At 39.3% G+C, this 12974-nt stretch overlaps 1 long non-coding RNA gene across 1 annotated transcript in view; it reads left to right on the forward strand.

The window, feature by feature from the left end:
• The window catches only part of LOC122686614, a 546075-nt gene extending 533490 nt beyond the window's left edge, over positions 1-12585 (forward strand). The window contains exon 11 of the long non-coding RNA XR_006338856.1: positions 12299-12585. This is a non-coding gene — a long non-coding RNA (uncharacterized LOC122686614). The remainder of the gene's footprint in view (positions 1-12298) is intronic.
• Positions 12586-12974: the final 389 nt, after the last annotated feature.

Below are 12974 nucleotides of genomic sequence, written 5' to 3' on the forward strand. Positions count from 1 at the left end.
TTGTCAGAAATCTCTCAGAAACATCTGTCTTTCTGTCAGAAATATGTCTGTCAGAATTCTCTCAGAAACATCCATCTTTCTGTCAGAAATGTCCATCCTTCCATCAAAATTCTCTCAGAAATGTCCGTCTTTCTGTCAGAGACATCTGTTTTTAATATGCCTTGCTTATTTTGCTCTTTGAAAAATGATGAACTCAATAATTTTGGAAATGAGCACTTCTCTGAGGAGTAGAAACCATAAATTGCTGGTTCAGGAGGACAAAAGTTTAAGGACCTGAAAAATAGGGCAGTGGGTTATAGAGGCACTGCGATTGCAGCATATCTCTTCCTTGAATGCAATCTGCATCAATATTGCATGTGCTATTTTCCCTTTCTATTTCATTTACTTTTCGAAGTACCTTTGCAGTGACCTAGTACCCTAGTTATTATGTTCTGCTGAAGACATTCTCCAGAGACCTGGGCTGCCTCTTTTAAGTGCTTTCTCGGTTAGTTGAACTTTTGGAACTTAGGACATGCCTCCAAAAATGATCCCAGGGCTCTCAGAGGCAGTGGTTCAAGACACACTGATAGCTCTTCTCTTAAGGTACTATACTGCTACTTAGATGAAGGAGAACCCACTGTGTTCTATAATTAGATATTTTCCCTTATTTCAGCAGAGAGAGAGATGACAGAGACAGAAAGAGAGAAATGATGTAGGGAAGTAGTAGATACAGGTTTTCTTTTTTTGCCATCTTTATTTACACTCTCTACCCAGTCAATGGCAGCTGGTATATGTGTAAAAGCAGCAGTGTTAAAACACATGAAAAATAACATAATGTGGTATGATTTAAGTTGCTAAATATGAAATGAATGTCATGTGTTTGCATGGCTGGTTCAAAGGATGTACTATATTGGTTTATATAAAAATACACTGATATTCAGAGAACTCATTTATGGTAAAGTCTTTCTCTGCCTTTAAAATATTTTAAACTTACCTTGTTAGGATTTTATATCATGTAAATATCTAAAGGGGAAAAAATGTTACCAAACACAAATAATCAACAACAGAGTAGTTCCCAGATAATTTTTTTACATGTTTTATGATTACTTGAGAATGTTGTTCTTTTCTTAAAATTGCCTGTAGTAACCTACCCTAACAAACCACTTCAGTATTCTTGCCTTAAGAACCCCATGAACAGTATGAAAAGGCAAAAAGATAGGACACTGAATATGAACTCTTCACAGTGGTAGGTGCCCAATATGCTACTGGAGATCAGTGGAGAAATAACTCCAGAAAGCATGAAGAGACGGAGCAAAGCCAAAAACAAACAAACAAACACCCAGTTGTGGATGTGACTTGTGATAGAAGTAAAGTCCAATGCTGTAAACAGCAATATTGCATAGGAACCTGGAATGTTAGGTCCGTGAATCAAGGCAAATTGAAAGCGGTCAAACAGGAGATGGCAAGAGTGAACATTAACATTTTAGGAATCAGTGGACGAGAATGGACTGGAATGGGTGAATTTAACTCAGATGACCATTATATCTACTACTGTGGGCAAGAATCTCTTAGAAGAAGTGGAGTAGCTGTCATAGTAAACAAAAGAGTCTGAAATGCAGTACTTAGATGCAGTCTCAAAAACAACATAATGATTTCTGTTCGTTTCCAAGGCAAACCATTCAATATCACAGTAATCCAAGTCTATGGTCTGACCAGTTTTGCTGAAGAAGTTGAAGTTGAAAGTTGTATGAAGATTACAAGACCTTCTAGAGCTAACACCCAAAAAAAGATGTCCTTTTCATTATAGGGGACTGGAATGTAAAAGTAGGAAGTCAAGAAATACCTAGAGTAACAGGCAAATTTGGCCTTGGAGTACAGAAAAGGCAAAGGCTAATAGAGTTTTGCCAAGAGAATGCACTGGTCATAGCAAACACCCTCTTCCAACAACACAAGAGAAGGCTCTACACATGGACATCAACAGATGGTCAATATCGAAATCAGATTGATTATATTCTTTGCAGCCAAAGATGGAGAAGCTCTATACAGTCAGCAAAAACAAGACTGGGAGCTGATCATGAACTCCTTATTGCCAAATTCAGACTTAAATTGAAGAAAGTAGGGAAAACCACTTGACCATTCAGGTATGACCTAAATCAAATCCCTTACAATTATATAGTGGAAGTGATAAATAGATTCAAGGGATTAGATCTGATACAGTGTCTGAAGAATTATGGACAGAGGTTCATGACTTGTACAGGAGGAGTGATCAAGACCATCCCCAAGGAAAAGAAATGCAAAAAGGCAAAATGGTTGTCTGAGGAGGCCTTACCAATAGCTGTGAAAAGAAGAGAATCAAAAGGCAAAGGGAAAAAAAAAAGAAAGATACACATTTGAATGCCAAGTTCCAAAGAGTAGCAAGGAGAGATAAGAAAGCCTTCCTTGGTGATCAATGCAAAGAAATAGAGAAAAACAATAGAATGGGAAAGACTAGAGATCTCTTCAAGAAAATTAGAGATACAGAGGGCATATTTCATGCAAAGATGGGCACAATAAAGGATGGAAATGCTATGGACCTAACAGAAAAAAAGATATTAAGAAGAGGTGGCAAGAATACACAGAAAAACTATACAAAAATGATCTTCATGACCCAGTTAACCACAATGGTGTGATCACTCCCCAAGAGCCAGACATCCTGGAATGTGAAGTTCAGTGGGCCTTAGGAAGCATCACTATGAACAAAGCTAGTGGAGGTGATGGAATTCCAGTTGAGCTATTTCAAATCCTAAAAGATGATGCTGTGAAAGTGCTGTACTCAATATGCCAGCAAATTTGGAAAACTCAGCAATGGCCCCAGGACTGGAAAAGGTCAGTTTTCATTCCAATCCCAAAGAAAGGCAATGCCAAAGAATGTTCAAACTACCACACAATTATCTTCATCTCACATGCTAGCAAAGTAATGCTCAAAATTCTCCAAGCCAGGCTTCAACAAGATGTGAACTGTGAACTTCCAGATGTTCAAACTGGATTTAGAAAAGGCAGAGGAAGGAGAGATCAAATTGCCTAAATCTGTTGGATCATCGAAAACATCTACTTCTGCTTTATTGATTATGCCAACAGCCTTTGACTGTCTGGATCACAACAAACTGGAAAATTCTGAAAGAGATGGGAATACCAGACCACCTGACTTGCCTCCTGAGAAATCTGTATACAGGTCAAGAAGCAACAGTTAGAACTGGACATGGAACAACAGACTGGTTCCAAATCAGGAAAGGAATGCGTCAAGGCTGTATGTTGTTACCCTGCATATTTAACTTATATGCAGAGTAAATCATGAGAAATGTTGGACTGGATGAAGCACAAACTGGAATCAAGATTGCCAGGAGAAACATCAATAACCTCAGGTATGCAGATGACACCACCCTTATGGCAGAAAGTGAAGAAGAACTAAGGAGCCTCTTGATGAAAGTGAAAGAGGAGAGTGAAGAAGTTGGCTTAAAACTCAACATTCAGAAAACTAATATCATGGCATCTGGTCCCATCACTACAAGGTAAATAAATGGGGAAACAGTGGAAACAGTGAGAGACTTTATTGTTTTCAGCTCCAAAATCACTGCAGATGCTGACTACAGCCATGAAATTAAAAGACGCTTGCTCTTTGGAAGAAAAGTTATGACCACGCTAGAGAACATAGTAAAAAGCAGAGACATTACTTTGCCAACAAAGGTCCATCTAGCCAAAGCTTTGGTTTTTCCAATAGTCATGTATGGATGTGAGAGTTGGATTATAAAGAAATCTTAGTGCTGAAGAATTGATGCTTTTGAACTGTGGTGTTGAAGAAGACTCTTGAGAGCCCCTTAGACAGTAAGGAGAACCAACCAGTCCATTCTAAAGGAAATCAGTTGAATATTCATTGGATGGACTGATGCTGAAGCTGAAACTCCAATACTTTGGCCACCTTATGGGAAAAACTGACTCATTTGAAAAGACCCTGATGCTGGGAAAGATTGAAGGTAGGAGGAGAGGGGGACAACAGAGGATGAGATGGTTGGATGGCATCACTGACTCGATGGACATGAATTTAAGTAAGCTCCAGGAGTTAGTGATGGACAGGGGAGCCTGGAGTGCTGCAGTCCATGGAGTTGCAAAGATTCAGACACGACTGAGTGACTGAACTGACTGAACTGACTGAACTGACTGAACTGAACTTACTCTAGCAGGTTCTCTCATGTATTATAGAAGCTGAAAGTCTGGAAATTAGATTTTTCAGACTCATTGGAATAATGTGTGCAAGGGTCAGGCACATTTTTATTTTTGGAATAGCAGTTTGATGTTGTTGGAATACAAAGGATGTCTCAGGATTATGGAGCTTTGAAAGGAGTTATAATAATGGCAGCACCAGGCACTATTTTAAGTGCTTCACATGTACTAACTCATTTATTCCAAACAACAGTCCCCTTTTAACAGATAAGGAAACTATGGCACAAGAAGATTAATTTCCTCAAGGTGCCATGTAGGAGATAATAGATGAGTTTTGTTTTATGGTGTCAGAGCCAGAAAATGCCTTTAAGATGCCACAGAGTTTCCTCATTGAAGAAAATCTATAAAATTGTTCTAAAGCACATAAGAGAAGAACCAAATAAATACTGACAATAACAGGTCTCTCAGTGAAAAGTCCTCAGACTGTAAATGTTAATTCTCCCTGAATTAATCCATAAATTCAATTTAATTCCAATCAAAACTCCTTCAGGATTTTAAATGATATTTTACAAGGCAATTATTGTATTGAATTGGATTTATCTGGAAGATAATTTTCATCTAGAAGATAAAATTCTCAAGTTTTGCCATGAGAATTTTGAAAGAAATTTGAATGGTGACTTTTACTATCAGATATTGAAAAATACTATAGTGATGAAAGCAGTGAAGCATTAGTAATGCTGGTGCAGAGAAACGATAAAGGAAATAACCATGAAAAGTCCAAAATCAGTGTGCACATATGAACAATGGGGCATTTAAGAGTAATGGTGGATTTTTGAAAAATGATGTTGGGACAGGTTATTATCCATTTTGATAAAAATGAAGTTAGACAATTATGCACACATCCAAAAATCCATATAGAATAAAATTGTGAATTTTTATTATGAAAACATTAGAATAGTTAAGAAATAATTTAGAATGGAAGTAGAGCCTTCTTGAGAATATATAAATCCCAGAATTTACAGAGGAAAAATTGACAGGTTTGAACTACCTACATTAAGGAGAAAAGCATTCTTATATATCATTAATAACAACATAAACAACACAAACAACTTGAGAACAAAAATGCATAACAATGGCTGAATTAAAAAACACCACCCAGATTTTAACTTGACCATATATCTCTAAGGACCCCTTGGGGCTGCCACACTATCCACATCCAATCAGAACAATCAGTTCATACATTCTCCTCTCTTTACAAACCTCCAGTACTCCCTCCTTCCTCCACATCCTCAACTGATGAGCTTTTTTCACTGAGAAAATGAAATTGGTCAGAATTGAACTTTCTTGTCCTCCCACTAAAACACCTAACAGCTTACCTGCTCTGCACCTGGAGATTTGTTTTGCTGCTTTTTTGTTGTTGTTGTAGTTTTTAAACAATGGAAGAATGACCTGTGCTCCTCTCTGCAGTCAGAGTCTCCACCTGGGCTCTGGATCAGATGTTTTCTTACCTACTCAGGGTCTACTCTCCCTCCCATGTCATTAATTTAGACTGTTGGCTCATTTCCACCACCAGAAATCATCCTGGGGAAAAAAAAAAAAAAAAACCTTACACAAATAAAATCTTCCTTTGTTTTACATCTTCCTCTGGCTACTACCTTATTTCTCTGTTCCTCTTTAAAGCAAAATTCCTCACTTGACATGTACCCGTCTCCTCTTGCTGTTCTCTCTGGAGAGCAATCCATTTAGAATTGTGTCTCCCTTCACTAAAACCTCTCTTCTCAAAGTCACTAATGACCCTCACATTTCCAAATATGGTACATGCATGCTAAGTTGCTTCAGTTGTGTCTGACTCTTTGCAATCCTATGGACTGTAGCCTGCCAGCCTCCTCTGTCCATGGGATTCTCCAGACAAGAATACTGGAGTAGGTTGCCATAACTTCCTCCATGGGAATCTTCCAGACCCAAGGATAGAACCTGCATCTCCTGCAACACCTGCACTGCAGGCAAATTCTTTACCAGTGAGCCACCAGGGAAGGCCAAATATGGTATTTCTTCTAAATTCTCAGCTTGATCTATTTCTCTGTCACTTAAGACCTGATCTTAGAATCTACTGCAGTTCCTGCCATATTCTATTAGACAAAACTGTCGTGGAATTCAACCTTATTTGAGGTCGGAACATGAGGGACTATTTGGGAATCATAGAGCTTCAGACAAGAATTAATAATAGCTAATTTTATGAGCATTTACTGTGCACTAGGCCCCATTCTAAGTGTTTCCCTCGGCTCCTGGGGCCCCACATTTGCCTGGTTTTTGTCTCACCCCACTGATCACTTCTTCTTAGGCTCCATAATGGATCCTCCCCTGTTCTTTTTACCCAGTGGATACTGGAGTGCCTTAAGACTTGGTCTTGGGCAGCTTCCTTCTCCTGCCCACACTGAATCCACAGAACTCCACTCCTTTTAATAGCATCTGTATACTGCTGACTCATAGACGCATGTCACCTCCTTTCCCCTCTTGAATTCCAGACTCCTCCAGCCAGGGCCAAGGCAGCAGTGAGATATTGAATAGGTTTCTCAAACGTAATGTATACAAGAGAAATTCCTTTCTTTTCCCTCCAGTCTTCTCCATCTCAGCAAAGGGCGCCACCACTTACCTAATGTTTAAGCCAAACACCCTATAAATTACCTTTTCTCTCTTTTCCCTCATATCCCCTATTCAAACCATCAGATGCTCTTGTCAGCCTTGTATTCAAAATTCATTCCTAAGCTGGAATCAAGATTGCCGGGAGAGGTATCAGCAGCAACCACAGATATGCAGATGATACCACTCTAATGGCAGAAAGGAAAGAGGAACTAAAGAGCCTCTTGAGGGTGAAAGAAAAGAGTGAAAAAGCTGGCTTAAAATTCAACATTCAAAAAACAAACATCAGGGCATCTGGTCCTGTCACTTCCTGGCAAATAGAAGGGGAAAAATGGAAACAGTGACACATTTTATTTTCTTGGGCTCCAAAATCACTTTGGACAATGACTGCAGTCACAAAATTAGAAGACACTTGCTCCTTGGAAGAAAAGCTATGACAAACCTAGACAGCATATTAAAAAGCAGAGACATTACTTTGTCCACATAGTCAAAGCTATGATTTTTCCAGTAGTCATGTACGGGTGGGTGTGAGAGTTGGACTCTAAAGAAGGCTGAGTGCTGAAGAATTGATGCTTTTGAACTGTGATGTTGGGGAAGACTCTTGAGAGTCCCTTGGACTGCAAGGAGATCCAATCAGCCCATCCTAAAGGAAATCAGTCCTGAATATTCATTGGAAGGACTGATGTCAAAGCTGAAACTCCAATACTTTGGCCACCTGATACAAAGAGCCAACTCACTGGAAAAGACCCTGATGCTGGGAAAGATTGAGGGCAGGAGGAGAAGGGGACGACAGAGGCTGAGGTGGTTGGATGGCCTCAGTGACTCAATGGAACCAACTCCCGGAGATAGTGAAGGACAGGGAAGCCTGGTGTGCCATAGTCCATGGGGTCACAAAGAGTCTGACATGACTGAGTGACTGAACACGTGTGCATGCATACTCTTACTGCATTCTGATTTACAGATGAGGAGGCTGAGGCCTATGAGCAATGAAGTAAGGGCACAGAAAGACTAGGTATTTTCCCCAATTCATCCAGTAGCTAAATAAGAGGTTGATCATAATTTGATCCCATTAATCTGGTTCCAAAGTCTGTGTTTTTACTTTCTATCAGTATACTCTCTCATGTTTACAATTATGATGGAAAGATTTGGGACAAAGAGAAAGACAACTAGATGTCAAAGGCATCTGTATGTATGTAGCTGACAGTGTGAATTTAGTTTTCTTCAAAATTTCATGTTCCCAGATTTAAATAGAGGCCATGTAAATGCCAAAGTCTTTTTGTTTCAAAATCATCTCTCTTTCTCCTTTTCTTCCTCCCTTCTATCCCATCTCTCACTTCTCTCTTACAGTCTTCACACCACTTGAATATGTCCCACAAGTTTACAATATTAAACTCTATGATTACAGCCATTGTCTAGCACCATAAGCACAATCCATTAGCAACTTTGGATATGAACACAGCCAATGTATTAAAAGAATCACTAAGCAGGTAATTTTTACTTTAAGAATGACACTCTCTCCTTTTGCCCTTAGGTTTCACTACCCTCTTTTGGATTTAGAAAAGTGAAGAAAACATTTAAAATCCTCTGAGTTGTCATTGCCTCCTGAAAATAACTTTCCTTCTTCATATAACAAAGATATTTTTTTCTTATGTTTATCATTGTCCTCCTCCAATAGAAAACAATTTCTGATTATTTTTAAGTCTAAAAATCCAAAAATTATCATAAAGAAAATGAGAAGTGAAACTTCTATAGTGAATAGGAGATGGCAGCCTTCTTCAGCCTAAGGAGATAGCATGAGAAAAGCCAGCATGAGTGGAAACACCAAGTGCATGAGACAGGCTTGATCTTTCAATGTTCAGCTTATTTAGCTAAAGTCACAGTCACATTCACCCACTGGTCTTTGCAGACACTCACAGTCTGGGTGGACTGTCACATAGGGATAAAGAGAAAAGAAACAGCTTTACTGTTTGTATCAGGAAGTTGCACATTACTGTTAACTGAGAGAGAAAGTAAATTACTTTTAAATGCTGCTCCTCCAGCGTCAACTGGTGCAGGCTGAGACCTACCAGCCCCCACAGTGTCAGGGGCTGGTGCTGGGGGGCATTTGCAAACACTGACAGGGTGAGAGTACCTAATGGGAAGAGCGGGGCGAGAAATTTTCCCTCAGGATAACTAAAGAAAAAAACAGAAGAGAGTGAAGCACAGCTAGTTTCCTGGTGGAGAATAATTGTAGCACCTTCTGTCACTCATTGCTAAAATAGTCCCGTTATGTAAATACATGTGGCTTGCTCCCATCAACAGTCGCTTGTTTCAGTTTTTCTTCTCCAAGTAGATTTGTTATTTTCTAAACAGCAAGGATTGTAGCTTGTATTTCTTTTCTAGACACAAGGCTACTCCCTTTTGCCTGCTTTACCAGCCAGCACAGATATGAATTCTCTTATCCCCACTTCCTCTCCTTACTCCCTAAACATGAGGACAGATAGACCTCATTAAGAAGAGACAGATAACTACTCCCTGGGCATTGTTTATTGAACAGATTTTCAGACTTGTTCTCCTGGTACTTCAGCACACTTTTGTCATATCTCTAACTAGAAAAGTTAAAACTAAAATGAGATTTCTGGAACTTAGCATGTGGCATGCATGCATGTACATGTGCATGCACACACACACAGAGGAGGCAATAAAATCTTGAAATAATTCAACTCAATTTAAAGTTTTATTAAACCTTTAGTGCATGGAGGGTATTGTGCTAGGTGTTGTGGATAACAGAGAACTGAGGAAGACTCACCCGTAAGGATCTACTCTCTGGTAAAGGAGACAGACAGGGACATAAATAACTCTTAAGGGGAGACAGACTGTAATAAAAATGACCCAGAAGAATAAATAAAACAGTATAAGAGTGTCAATTATACCCATAATCACAGAGGTATTAAACCACTAGAGCTAGAATTTAAGCTACATAAATAGTTTCAATTAGACCATCCTTCTTTCCACACACTGATTTCAGCACAGCTCTGTGTATTGGGTGATCTTTGTTTAAAAATCATCTCTTTGTAATACAGTTTGCTAAGTTAATTTCATGTCTTTTGGTCTTTTTGCTAAATTAGCACTTCTCTTTGCAAATATATATATTTTTTGCTGTTAATTATTTGTTCTCCACGCCCCCTCCAGTACTGTCTCCTTCTATAGTCTTTTACCTATTTTCCTGTCCATTCTATTGTTCTCTTCTCTCCTGTCACCTTCGCCCATATCTGCAATATTTCTCCAGACACAATGCTTTCTTTTCTTGTATTATTATCCTACTGGTAGGAGAATCAATTTTCTTTTGAAGGAAAAATATTGTCAGAGGGACAATAATTCCCCTCAAATAATCCCTTTAATTCTGGGTCATGCTGGATCTTGGAACAAGTGAATGTCTTTCTTTCTAACTGTCCATGGCTCTATTAACAAAACTATTGGTGTTTCTCTGAAGCATAAGCAGTTGAAAGGGGTAAGAGCACAGACATAAACTAACACTTTGATTCCGCACAAGGTTGGGATGTGGTATGCATGTCCTCTCTGATGGGTGGTTGAGCTCTTCTGGTGGGATAAACAGAGTGAATGTATGTGAGCCTCCACTGTTTCAGATGACGGTCTCTTGTATTTGTGTGTTTGCCTAAACACCTCAAACATATTCAGTATCTCACTGAACCCCAGCCCCAGGACTGTGATTCAGTGTGGTCCTGCCTCATCCCTTTTTCATATGCAAAAAAGAGGCTAAAGTCCAGTAACATTAAGTGATACGCTGCATGTCCCTGAGCAACTGGTATAGGAACCTGCTTTTTTTTTTTTCTTTCCCCAAATTCAGTGCTCTGCTTCAAAGCTAGCATCTCACCCCTGGTGCTAACATGCAGCATGTGAGGTGTCACATGATAGTTGGTTGACACTCACTTGATAAAAACTTGATCTTACACTCTAAACTGCTCATGATTGTAAAGAACCACTTAGGAATTAAATATAACTGTTTTTTTTCCCGTTTCCTCTTTTAAAACATGCTCTGCTGATTTTGATTAGGCGGAAAATATTGTAACTGTGGTTTAGCTTGTAGTAGTGATGCTTCACCAACCAAGCATGAGATAGAAGTTCAAGAAACATCAGTGGAGAAAAGGGAGCTCTCCTCATTAGTAAAAGCAATTAGTGTGGCCCAGCTGAGCAGCCAACTCGCCCAGGGGTGTTCTCGCGCACTGCAGGCATCTGAGTGCGGTCTGTTAACTGGGCAAGCCACTCTTGGCAGGAAGCTAAATATTGTCATTGATTTTAATTGTTCTCTCCACTTTACAACTCCTGATTCACAGCTGACTGTGCTTAAGGAGAGTTTGTTCTCTGGAGAGAACTTCCACTGTGTCTGGTCCTCTGAGACAACCAAGGTGGTCTGCATTTTGAAAAATCAAAGTAGGACAAATGATTTCTGTAAATAGCAGAGCAAAACCTTCTGTGCTCAGTGACAATTTTGAGTGAATCGTGCTTACAGGGAGTCATAGGTGGACACAATAATCAAACCACTGAATCTAAGTCCCAGAACAGAAAGCCCAGTGTAGGTGGGGAAGATTTGGAGGTTCCGTGAGAGTATAGATAGGATTCCCCCAGTCACTGGGGACAAAGGAACTTACGCAGTTTGGAGGACTTCCAGCATTTCCTGGCCCTGGCAAAACTTCACCACTGCTTAGGAGAGGAAGGTTCTCTCAGATATCAAAAACAGACACATTCTGTTTCTTTGTTTAATTATGAGTTCATTGTAAATGCATATGGGAATAAAAAGGGAGGGAAAATGATCATGTCTGCCGTAAATCCAGTCCTCTGAGCAACTGGAACACAGTCTCTGCCATCCAGAACACAGTAGTAGCTCTAGTTAGCCTGCATGAGCTCTGGTGACCGAATGGCCACCCCAGTTGCTCAGAACTCAGCTCTCCTCTCCCTGATGGGTATTTTGTCTCTGCTAATGAATACATAACCTTTATTTTTCTTTTTTCTAATTCTTGAATTCAGTTTCTACTTTATTTTTGCTTTTTTACTGCTGCCATCTCCATGCAGCTGTAGTGGATTGTTACCACTTTCTGACTCTCTCACCACTGCCTCCTTCCTAATCACACCAAATCCTCCTCAGAAGGAATTCTCCATCATCCCATCAGATGGAGGTCTCCATCTCTATCAATCTTGGTGGAGACAAGGCCTCACTTCCACTGCAAAAATTAAGGGACCCTGAATTTCTCTCTTCCTTCTAGAACTCTTCTAGTTCTCAGAAAGAACTATCTTAGATTTTGCCAATATGATCATTTCTTCTAAAACTTCAAATCTTGAGTGAATGATGCAAGAATTTGAAAATGACAAGAGGGATTTTTCATCTCAGCAACAGTAACATGTACAGAACATGGTGATTCTGTGCATGACCTTGGCTCCTGTTATTTTGCTGACTTTCTGCATTTTCTGTACATCTCTTATACAGGCGACCCTCACAGATACTGCAGATTTGGGTCTGGATCATCACGATGAAGTGAATATCGCAATAAAGCAAGTCACATCAATTTTTCTTTTGCTTCCCAGTGCATATAAAAGTTATGTTTATACTGCAGTGCAGTCTGTTAGGTGTTCAATGGTATTATGTCTATAAAAACAATGTACACACTTTAATTTTAAAATTAGTGCTGTTGGGAAAATGCCTGATACAGGGTTGCCACACACCTTCAATTTGTAAAAAGAAAAAAAAATTATTGCAAAGTACAATAAAATAAAGAGCAATAAAATGAGGTATGCCTGTATTTTTTGTGTTTCTTAGAGATTTCTTTCCAGTAAATTTCCTTTTCTTGTGAAATATTAGAATGTACGCACTGGGATATTTTTCTGCTTGTTCAGTATAAGTATTTAGTGCGTCAAGCATTGTCTGACCCAGAATGAGTGTTCAATGGCTATGTATTATATAAATGAATGAAACAATGGAATATCAATTACTGTTGCTTGCAACCAAGTTTCTACAATGCAATGTAGGAGGAGGAACTCAAGCAGAGCCCAGTGGTCTTTCTGAATGAAGACGGACTGTGAAATTCAAGGACACTTATGATCTTAGAATTTATGGGATGGAATATTGAAGGGAAGAAGGCTGTGCACAGGGAAGACTACTGAGA

The sequence above is a fragment of the Cervus elaphus genome, chromosome 30 (genome assembly GCF_910594005.1).
Source record: "Cervus elaphus chromosome 30, mCerEla1.1, whole genome shotgun sequence".
NCBI lineage: Eukaryota > Metazoa > Chordata > Mammalia > Artiodactyla > Cervidae > Cervus > Cervus elaphus.